The sequence below is a fragment of the Rhinolophus ferrumequinum genome (assembly GCF_004115265.2).
Source record: "Rhinolophus ferrumequinum isolate MPI-CBG mRhiFer1 chromosome 3 unlocalized genomic scaffold, mRhiFer1_v1.p scaffold_36_arrow_ctg1_4, whole genome shotgun sequence".
NCBI lineage: Eukaryota > Metazoa > Chordata > Mammalia > Chiroptera > Rhinolophidae > Rhinolophus > Rhinolophus ferrumequinum.
In genome coordinates, this window is record NW_022680354.1 from 2,992,530 (window position 1) to 3,004,248 (window position 11,719).

An 11,719-nucleotide genomic window follows, 5' to 3' on the forward strand; every position below is an offset into this window, starting at 1 on the left:
GACATGTCAGAGCCTCAGGAAACGAGGGAACACGTCACACGGCAATGTGGGGATGACCTCCCAGCAGAGGACTGAGTTCTGGTGGCACCAAGCAGCAAAGCACCAGGCCACTCCCGTCCTCCCCACCATTCAAGCAGGGCGTCCCACAGCCTGTGGGGTCCCCGCTGAAAAGGGGTGCCTGTGTGTAGCCTGCTGTCAGGGGCCTCCAGTCCCCTGGGCAGGCCTAGATGCGGCCGCTGCTGGGGGGGGAGCCCGCCCTCCTTGCCGGCGCTGTTCCCTGAGCACCCCACTATTTCTGACAGCCTAGGGAGCACCAAAGCTCCCACCAAATAGGGCCGGGGGCCACCCGTGCTCCATACACACAGGCTGTAGGGCTGAAATCTTCCTGGGCTCCCGCCGGAAACATACAGCACACTAGAGGGTGACAGGTGGAGGCTCGGAGACCCCGGCAGCATAGGGAGCCAGGGTCTGTCACCCTTGCTGCCAAGCCCTCCCTGGGTTCCCCAGCATCAGCTTATCCTATTCGGCATATCGGAGTCACCAGAAAACATGGCATCACAGTAGGTCTCTAGGCCACATTCTTTACGCAAATGTTTTCCTCTTAAACAAGGTCAATTATTAAAGAATCTAAAAAACAGATGGTCCTGTACACATGGCTTGTTGAGGATGAAAATGAACGTTTCTTCCAATGGGGATGGCTTTTGGGGTCTTTACCAGATAACAGAGCAAAGCTAATACGTGGAGAGAAGGCTCTCCTGCACCGATCGTTCAAATGACAGTGGTGCCATGCTGTGTTTGTTGTGTTGTGTTTTGTGTTGTATTGTGTTCTATTTTGTATGTGGTCTTGGGTTGTGTTTTGTGTCTGGTGTGTTTGTTGTGTTGGTGTGTTGTGTGTCATGTTTGTTGTTTTCTGTATCTGTTGTGTTGTGTTTGGCTCCCTTGCCTCTGTTTCTGCAGAGTGGGCATCTCCACTCTCCTGCCTTGGAACTGGGCCCATTAAAGGGGTTGCAGTAGGACGGGTGTGCCAGGGCATGCACTGTCCAGTGTCGACGTGGGGTGCAGAGCACACGGGACACACCAGCTCTTGCGGTGGATTTTGGACAGAGACAGAGGAGTGGAGAAGAGCCGAGAAGGACAGAGTATGAGAAGAGAGGCATCTCTGCCACTGGGCCACGGTTCTCAGTAGCTCCCAGAATTACGCCACAGCCACTCTTCTGCAAATTCTTTGCTTTCACAGGCTGAGAACAACGTCTATTCATATTTCTTAATTTTTTTTTCTTTAAAACTAGATCGGATTAGCAAAAAAGAAGAAAACACATAATCCTACCAACATCAGCCACTTTCAATACTTTGATGTATTTTTCCACTGATTTTGTGTGTTGTTTTTCTGAACATGATTTTATTTTATTTTTTTAAAGTAAATCAAACCAACATGCTGTTTCTAACTAAATTTTTAAATCTAATAGTGACTATGAGGCACCAATCAGAAAAGTGGTCCCACTAGTAGCAGGAACCCATGAGTCCAAGTTACCGAAGCTAAGTAACTGCAGACCTTCCTTCACCTGTGTTTTAGATATTCTGAAACACTTCTGAATCTAAATATTCTATGTTTAAAAAAGAAAGAAAACATCACAGATAAGATTTAGTGTATGTCACTTTAAAGATTTCTCACATAAATCAGTTTGCAAATCAGAAATCAGTCCTTGATGGATGAGCTCAGTTTTGGGCTCTGAACATACGGTCACCATGTAATGCTCGGTCATTCACAGAATTTTGCATGTATAGAATTTTCACTGCAGAGCAGAGGCAGGTGAGAGGAGCCAGTCCCAAATCTCAGGGCTGTTTGCAGCAAAATGACCCCAAGAAACCTTAGAGAGTGGCCAGAGGCTAGAGGCCAGCTCTCAGAAGGCCACCAGGGGCCACCGCAGGCAGGGGAGCCATGCAGGAAGGGGACCGGGCGGGGTCCCAAGCTAGGTGCCCTTGCCTTCTGGGGGAGCTGTGGCTGCGAAGCATGGGAACAAATGCGTGATTTGGCGCTCAGGTGCTGCTTGGCACCTGTTCAGGATTCCTCAAACTTTCCAGCACAGAATTCTTTTATTTCCCACCGACCCCTACTGACCCAACATGTGTTGGGAAGGTGTTTCCTATAGGGCTGTGTTTAGCAACAATGAATTCTTCAAGAACCAAAGACATGGACAGCTGTCTGAAATTTTATTCAAGCAACCAATAAATTATTTTAACAAATATTCACTAAGCAACAACGGTAGACGGGGACTTAGAGCCAGGGCTGCAAAGGAGGCGAGCTGCCTGCACCCCAGGACATCCGGAGATGATGCAAGCCAGGAATCACTGCAGAGGGCAGGGCAGTAGGTTAGGAGACGGGGAGGTGGGGCCACGTGACAGTGGGGAGCATGCGTGAGGCTTGGTCCTACTGACCGCTACACTGAGGTTTACGTGTGCCGGGCCTCGGCCCCACGCTGACACACGTCACCTCACTCCTCACCACAAGGAAGCCCTGAGGTCACCCTCACTTTACAGGAGAGGAGACTGGCTTCACCTGAGGCCACGGGCGGTATGTGACGGCACTGGACCCCAGAGCCCAAAACTCTGTATCTTTGGGCAACAATCAGCCTAGTGTGGCCAGAAAGGGGGGTGTGGGAAGAGAGGGGAGGTGCCCGGGTCCCACGGAGCACGGCAGAGCTGGTTACATACACGCGTCACCGCTGGCCTGACATGGGTAACAGGCGACATAGTGAGCCAGAGGAGGGCGCCTGGGAACTGGCTGCGTAGCTGTACTGCACACGCCAAGAAACGGACAAGCCTGAGTCCTTGGGCCCTATTTCACGTTAGTGCCCAAATGGTGCTCGATTTTCCAAAATACCGCCCCTGGGCCCTCCCTCCAGTCTGATGCCTGGGGACACACAGGACTAACTGCACACCCTGGTCTTCTTGGCAATCACTCCCACCTAGACCTTCCTTGAAGTCTGGCTTAGTGCAACCTGCTGGCACACAACTTGTCATAGCTGCACTGCTGTGAAGGAAGGATGATGGCAGTGGCCCAGCCAGGTCATTCGCCACATTTGCATGGAACCCTCTTCCTACAGAAGAAGTTTGTGTTGGAACATAGCCACAGAGGAAATGGGGACAAACAAGCTTTGCCTTTGCTGGACAACTCTTTGAGATGGACTCTGCTCCTCCCAGAAACTGCTGCAACTTGGGCAACATGGAGTCCCCCACAAGATACCCACTGAAGGTGACACTGGCAATAAATCGACATCCTGGATGTGGCTGCACCTCCCCGTGGCACAGTCACAGTTGATGTGACTTGTCACATTCCCACCTATCCCAGGTCATAGAGACAGACTTGAACACGGCTTTAGTGTTCGGGAGCTAAGGGAGAACAATGAGCCCAGGGAAGAGCAAGGTGCTCAACAGTGGTACAAACACAAACTATAAATGGGTTTACAAAGGGCCCACATAGGCAGTGGGCTGATTCACGGCCGGCCAGTAAGGGCAGCGCAGGCCGGCCAGGCTATTCTGAGGTCAGGCTGTGAAGGACACCCGCTCTGTGCCACAGAGCTCCCTCCCTGGGCACCGCTGCCCGGGAGAAGCCACTCCCTGCAGCCCACAGCTGCACTCAGAGATGCGTTTCTCACAGCCTCTCCTTTCACGGTTGTTGGGCACCTGAGCCCTGCGGGCAGGAGGTGCCATCCCTGTCAAGAGCCTGATTCCATTTCTAAAAGGGAGCCAGGGCCACCTGAGCCTCCCAGAAGAGGGACAAGTCACACTAGCCCTGCTGCCATGTGTGCCAGGCGGAGCCATCTGGAGAGGCAGGGACATGAAGGGCATTCTGTAGGACACTTCAGCTGGTAGGTTAAATGTGGCCCACAGCTGTCACTGATGCACTGTCCCAAAAATAGTCCCAACGCAGAAATAATAAAGGTAATGGCAGAGGTGACGAGGAGACTAATAGCATCAGAACTGTTATCCTAGGAATGACAGTAATATGCACAAATATTTAAGGCATAAGTAACCTATACAAGTTATGTATGTGATATACAAAAACACTATTCAAAGAAGGTGTGCACCACAAGCGAGCAGAGAAGCAGCGTGCAATGTGGGGACAGACTTCAGACAAGTCACAAACGCAAAAACAGCCTCTGCTACTGGACCAGGGAGTCTGGCAAGTTTGTTATTTGAGAAAGCAAGTGACATTTATACTATGAAAACAGAGCCGGATAACATGATATTGGAGACAAAAAGCACAGAAACCTTGAGAGAAAAAACATCGGCCTGAAGGGAAGGGGCCTCCTGTGTGGCCAGGGGACTGTGGCAACCCCTGGGGTAGGAGGAAAGCCCTGCCCAGTCTGAGTTTGGGACTTGTGATCGAAAGAAGTCTTGTGGCTGTTTAGAAACTAAAGCTTATCTTATACCAGCATGAACTCAAATACCTGAGACTCTGAGCTGCGTGTCACACCACAAGGAGGTTTCTATGCCAGTAGACTATGTTTAACTACCAGCTGTGACTCGCTCATTTGCAATGGTGAGACATACCAATTAGGTGGCTCCGTTGATGAAAAATTGAACTGAAGCAGCGGTCAAGTATCTAAATCGAACCACCAATTTACAGAAACCACAGGAATGCAGTTGGTGATACCCAGGGAGTGGGGACTCAGCAGGACATACCTGACTCCTCTGACACTTTCAGGGACGCAGACAGGTACTCATCTGTTTGGATCCAGGTGTGAAAAATGCTGTGAAGGAATATTTACGAGACAATGAGAACATCTGAACACAGACTGGACGTTTGAGGAACTATAGTTATTATGATACTGTAGTTACTGTAGTTACATTTTAAAACATGGTCACTATCTTTTAGAGGGCTGAGATATTTACAGATGAAGTTACAGGATTCCCAGGATTCGCTTCAAAACCACCCAGGGGTGGGAGGGAACCAACTAAGAAAGGCCACGAGAGGTTCCTGAGTGGGAGAAGGGTACACGGGGTTGGTTCCATTATAGTGGCCTCTTGACCTCTTTCATAAGCGTTTGAAATGTTTCATAATAAAACACATGAATGAATGAGTGAATGAATAAATGAAGCATGGGGGGACTTCAAGGAAAAAATGGCTTGTACCTCGGAACAACCCCAGCATGCTGGCACCTGAGGTGACGCACAGCTCCAACCTGGCCACACACAGCAACGCGATGGTCAGAGTGGGGGTGCTGCCGTCCCAAGAGGGCCGAGCTGCACACTGGAGGTTAATTCTGAGCAGCTGAAGATCTTACACCCAGGTTTTCTGCACTGCAAACTTCCAAACTTATTTTTCTCGTAGAATAATGAGGGACGTAAAAATATGAAAGGGATAAAGAAAGTAAGACTGACCCCAAACCTACACCAAAGTTCCTGATGAGTTTTGACTGGTACCGTTCCCTCCAATCTGTGTGTTTGTGTCTTGTTTTTAAAGCCCTGATCCCTGACAGGAATGCGAGCTTCCAGTGGAGTATGACTGGCATTGGCCATTCCCTGTGGTTTTCCCTCAACTTTGCTGTGGGGGACGTAGCACCTCTCAGCACTTATGGGTCCAGTCTCTGTGAGGGAAACTCTGCAGCCTTTAATATCATTTGACTTGTTAGAATTTTGCAAAGGGCAGTAAAGATTAAGACTGCTTTCCCGTTCATGAAGCCTGAGGCAGGTCCGAACCATCTGTGCTTTTCCCCACACCAGCCAGGGACTGTGTACGTCTGTCTGAAGAGCCTGGTGAGTTTTGGTTTCATAATCAACAGGTAAATGAGACTCTCCCTCTGGCCACCACCTAACTGTCCACCAGCCTGTGAGTACAGCGGGCGGCACGAGCAGGCCAGGCCCCCGCCAGCTGTGCCCCCACGCACCCCAAGTACTTGTGGCTCATGTCAGTAGTTATCTCAGCAACACTCATAGTTACTAAACAGGAGACCATCGAAGGTAGGTGTTGATGTCACGTGGCTGGTTAAGTGACACTCTGTCAAACTACCTGATTTTTCACCAACTCAAATCACGTCCCCAGTCAGATCTGTTCCTAGCTCGACTGCTAGGCTGCATCCACAATGCAAACGAAGTATTGTGAGAGGCTGGTGGCTTCCTTGGGATTCATGCAAAAATGGAACAGGAGTTACTGAATGTAGAATGCTAAGCTTACAAAGCTTTGCCCTAAAATTTAAAAAAATAAACAATTATACGTACATATAGTCACAGGATATAAAGTGCAGCATAGGGAATAGAATCAATGGTATTGTAATAGCTGTGTATGGTGTCAGGAGTTAGTAGACTTGGGGGAGTATCACTTTGTAAGGGGTGTAAATGTCTAATCATTATGTTGTTTTCGTACACCTGAAAATAATAAAAAAATAAAATAAAAAACAAAGCAAAAATTAAAAAAATAAATGGTCAGTCTGGGAAGTCTGGGAAGCAGCGAAAGCATCATACCGGACCACTCCAGTGCGCTAATTCTGTTCCTTCTTCGCTGGTTCCACCGTGTCCCCAGGGCTGTGCATCACTCTCAGTGGCCGAAAGTGTCCCTCACAGAGTTTTCATGAATGACTTAGCCATGTCCCAGGGGTGGTTCTAAGGAATTTTGAGCTACAACACGTTCCCGGTGACGGGCTTCTATCCACCTACATGCGCTGCCCACCAGGTCCCCACCAGCAGTGGCCCCACATGCGTTTCCCAGCCCTTTCACAAAGGACACCACGAACACAGCACAGGAAGCTTGCATTCGAGGTTAGGGATGCACCCTCACTTCGAGGCACAACCATGTCTCCCTTCTTGGAGGAGCTGCAGCAAAGCCTCGTGCTGGGTGCTGAGACGCTGCCGGCCGTGTTCCCCTCGCAGTCCTCAGCTCCCAGCAGGCTCTGGAATCCCCACTTTGTCTCGTGTCCCCTGGCTGACGTTGTTAGGACATGGGGCGGAGGACTGGCATTCCACCCAGGGCCATACCCCAGGGCCTGGCACAGCGACGGCACACAGCCCATGGTGTGTGGGGAAATGAGTGTTGGGAGCCCAGTGCAAGACGCCCAAATCCTTGGCTCTTTCTTGTTATCCACTCAGCTCCCGCCACCTCCTCCATAACCCTTCCCCTCAGGGAGACACCTGCCCACACTCCTGGTTCCCCTCCTCAACCTCGGATGTTCTTGGGCTGGTCGGTCTACTACCTACCTCAAGAGAGCAGGGGCTGCACCCCATTTCCAGCCACACCCCAGGACCTGGAACAGAGTAGGAGCTTAAAACTACTTTTGAAAGAGTGGGTAAACTGAGCACAATGAGCGTCTGAGCCAACATCCCAGCTCACCTCTAAAAAAACACCATAAATAAGCAAATTCTAGTTTCTTGGGAAAACTGTGCTCTCATGATGTAGCAGTGCCGGCCCATGTTCTCTGGGGCCTGTGGAGAGATCCTGAAGAATCGCTCGGGCTCTGTGACATTCGCCAGGTTTTCTGGGCCTGTCTTCGTCTTCTGTGCCTCTCTTGGTCCCCACCTCCCCCTCAGAAATGCTGGCAAATCATTGTAAACTGCTTCTAGGAAAAGCTTCACAAGAAAACCACAAATGGGGAATGCCTTATGACATTTAAAGCTTCCTGGAGCTTTCTCTAAGCTCGAGAAGGTTCCGGAGAACTTGTGAACAGCACCCTCACACAGGGCTGCCGCATTCCTATAGGATAACGTCCAGAGACCTTAGCCAACATCCCAAAGTTTGGGGATAAAGGTCCCTAGGCTCTTAAATGACCATGAAAACAGCCCCATGTGCACAGACCATCAGCAGCGGCTTCACCTTCTGGCCTCACCCATGGATCTCAGCTCTCGGTTCTGGAAGTTAATGAGGGCATTGGTACAACAGAGCCAAGAACACAGAATAGAGCAGAATCCAACAACAGCTTCTGAAATAGTTAGAAACAAATATTTAGAAAGAACAAATTAAACAGGGACTCTTAATAAGTCCATTACAGGTGTCAATGTTTCAAAGACAGCCTTGAACTGAAAGAGTTGGTCAGACACCACAGTACCACACGTTTCAACCTTTGCTTTAGAAACTGTGGTCCTTAGTTCACAGACTTTCCTTTTACATCCAGTTAGGCCAGGTCTGCCCTGGACTTGATTTTTCTTCTGAGGAAAAGAGGTAAGAGGCAAACTTGCCTATGATTTACAAGGAAATACACTTGCCAGTGGCAACTGAAAGCAGCACAGCATCTCCTACGAAACCTACAGGCGGTAAGTTAATTCAAGAAATGCGAGCGAGCCTTTCTTGAATTTCTCGGTGTGCAGCCGAACACGACTTGAAGTGAGCGGACCTCTCACTGCGTGCGACTCAGGACACTGCTATGTGACTTAGTGGTGTCTTCTACCACCAGCACCTGCACAGAGACCTCAACCAAAACCTCAGTGGCACTTACAGACTTGGGTCCTTAGGTTATCAGAGGTTCAGCTGAAAGGAATTTACCAAAGTACAAGAAATAAAAGGACTGGCTGGGAGCAGAACACAAAGAAAAATGGGAGAGGGACAGACAGAGACATGGAGAGAGGCAAAGAAACAGAGAGAGGGAGAGGGAGCGAGACACCCACCAGCGGGACCGAGTCTTAATCTCAGTTCTGCTGGCAGTCAGATCCCTGGGCAAATGCCACAAGTTTCTCTGTTTCCAAAGAAATTGTTTTGATTTTTGTCTCCCCAAACCACAACCAGTCCCTTCTCCCTTCCTCTCTATTTCCCCCGCCCGCCCCCAACCCTTATACACACCCAGGACCTGCAGTGCGAATGATTCCTTACCAACTTTTCGGTTTATCTCCTCCGGTACAGAGTATCAACTTTGCTGGGTTTATCGTCTCTTTCCACATTGGTATCAGCAGGAGCTGAGATTCGGAGCATCAGCAATGCGCCCCTCCTTCCAGGTATGGAGCCTGGATTTCGGATCACGCTCAGGGCTTTCTCACAGCTCAGCAGGACAAGCACTGGGCGAGCTTGTCCAGCGACCTGCTTTACATACACCAGATCCCCTCCTACGGCAGTGGCCGGGCTGGGCAAGCCAATACTGCCACCTGGTGGTGGCCTCTGGGAGAGCGGCATGCAGATCCCCGGAGGCTGGAGGAGTCTGCCCATTTCCAGGCCAGGCAGCCAAAGCCTCTTCCATGCCCACAGCTCCCCGCTCAGTGTCTTGGTGGCCACGAGTCACAGGCTTGAGGGCAATGGTGCAAGATAACACTCTAGGTCACCGATACTTTCCCATTCAGCTCTGTGGACATCAATCTACACCCCATGTTGTTTTTGAATGGAGATTTTTCCCATCATAGAATGTTTTTCAAACATGACAATCTCCACGGAGCCTCAAAGACCTGGGCGCGCGTCACACAGCAGATGCCTACAAAGCGCCTCCAGGACAGACACTGGGCACACGCTCACAGACGTTGACTGTGGCCGGGGAAGTCAGTGCCTCACCCCGTTGGACATATTGTCACCACATCCAAAATGCAGACACACCAGGAGCCCCACCCTGTCCCAGAGAGAAAACCGGCCCCAGGACGTTGACAGGCAACCCCACCGTGATCCTGTGGGTGAAACTGCCCTTCTCACCTGTCCTGTTGGAAAAGGAGCTACCTGTCAGCATGGTAGGTGAAGCTCGGGTACCACCTCCCCTTGCCTTCAGGCTCTGGCAGGCTAAGCTGTCCATGGACACCGCTGCCCCCTCCTCCGGGAAGCCACAACTTGGAGAAGGTACCTGCAGCTCCTTCCCAAGTTTAGGGCAGGCCTGCTGTGGGAAAACCCAGCGGGCTGGGCTGGCGGTGAGATGGGTGAGGAACGGGCGTCTTCTCCACAGCTGCTGGGTCACTTGAGGGCACCGGCCACCCAAGCAGGTCTGGTGCTGAGGTTGTTGCGAGTGCGCGCATGGCCCCAGTTCACAAGCTGCAGTGTCCCAGCGTCCCTGCCCAGCAGCCTGCATACACTGTGTGGCCTTCAGGCTGCAGCCCCACAGCCACTTGACTAGCTGGGAAATGCTCCAAGTCAAGTGCTGCAATAAGCCCTCACATGTCCCCCAGAGGGTCTTCCAGGGGCTGCTCGTAATCCAGCCTGTCTGGAGAGCAGCTAAGGAACTTCCAGCTTGTTCATGCTCCACCTGGGTGTTTTTGTTACAAGTGCAGATTTTCACGTCCCAGCCCAGTACGCCTGGGGTGGGCCCAGCAATTCGCTTTTCGCAAGTGCTCTACTAACTGACAGAGGGGTTCCCGTCACTTTGAAAGTGACAAATAAAGGGGATGGGGGACCCCCGAGTCAGAAGGCATGTTAATGATCACTCTTGAGCCATGGAGGGCTCTCCCAGGTAACACATCTGGAGGCAGAAAACCCCTAAGGGTAAGAGTTGGGACATTTGGGTAATGAAGACCATTTTCCTACCAGATGGTCCGCACCCCTTTCAAGCAGGCTGGCAGTCAGTCTCAGCCTGATTTTTGGCCCGTAAAGGAGCAGAAACATGCAGGTCACAGCTCAGCTGTCAGCCAGCACCACCTACAGGGCAGCCCATCAAAAACCAACTGCAGATAAATATTTCTGCTGTCTTGTGTGGAAAAGCCAACATCACACAGCACTCCAATTCAGTGTGAACCATGACCCGGCTGATGCCTCCAGAAGGCACCATTTCCCGCCAGTTTCTAAGATGTGCAGGTAACTTAATACCTTCCATTCCGTGCTGCAGACAGGAGTGTGCCTCTGGTATGTGAAGTCTCATCGCACGGCAGCTTTCCAATCAGAACCCTCACGGCTGGCTCACTGTGAGTTACTCCCCTGATCTCCTCAAGTGCTAAGAGGCTGCCCTCTTCAGGTGAGGAATTATGCTTGAATGATCTAGAAAAGCCACCCAGTAATTGGGGCCGGACTCCCAGTTACACCTGCTAGCACATTCTCCTGAGGTCGTGCTGACTCCAGCCTCCCGCAAACACAGGCCTTCAAATAAGACCATGTTCCAGGTCTAGAGGAAAACTTAAATAATTTATACCAGAAGCTGGGAAAGATACCATGAATTTGGAGAACTTCCCCAGAAACCTTGAGAAGTGAGGACCTTACAGAAAATTCTACACCCATACAAATGTGTATAACTTCAAATAGTGAAAAACTGAATCCTAAAATCAACAAAAAATCCTTTGAAACAAAGAACATGCCTCATTTATGTAACTGCAATGGTTAACTTGATGTCAACTTGACAGGATCACAGCGTATCCAGATTCCTGGCTAAGTATAATATCTGGGTGTCTGGGGATTTCTAGATGAGCCTAGCATTTGACTCCGTAGGCTGAGGAAAGCAGGTGGCCCCAGTGTGGGTGGGTGTCACCAATCTGCTGAGGGCTCGGCTAGAACAGGTGGGAGGACACTGAGCTAGCACAGCAGAACTCCCGACCGGGAAGCAGCCCTGCCAACACCGTTCTCCTGGCCTTCGGCTCCTACCTGAATCATACCTGAGGCCTCCCTCCGGCTTGCAGGTAACCGATCCTGGGACTCCTCAGCCTCCATATTCACAAGTCAATTCCACATAGTAAATTTCTATCTGTGTTTATCTCATTGGCTCCGCTTCTTTAGAGAAGTCATACAACGGGAAGAAAAATGTGCACTGTGAACGGGACAGTCTAGTTGTCACTTGTGACACTGTGAGAAACATGAATGAGATCTCACCGTTGTGGCCCCAGGGCCAGTGACAGAGTATTT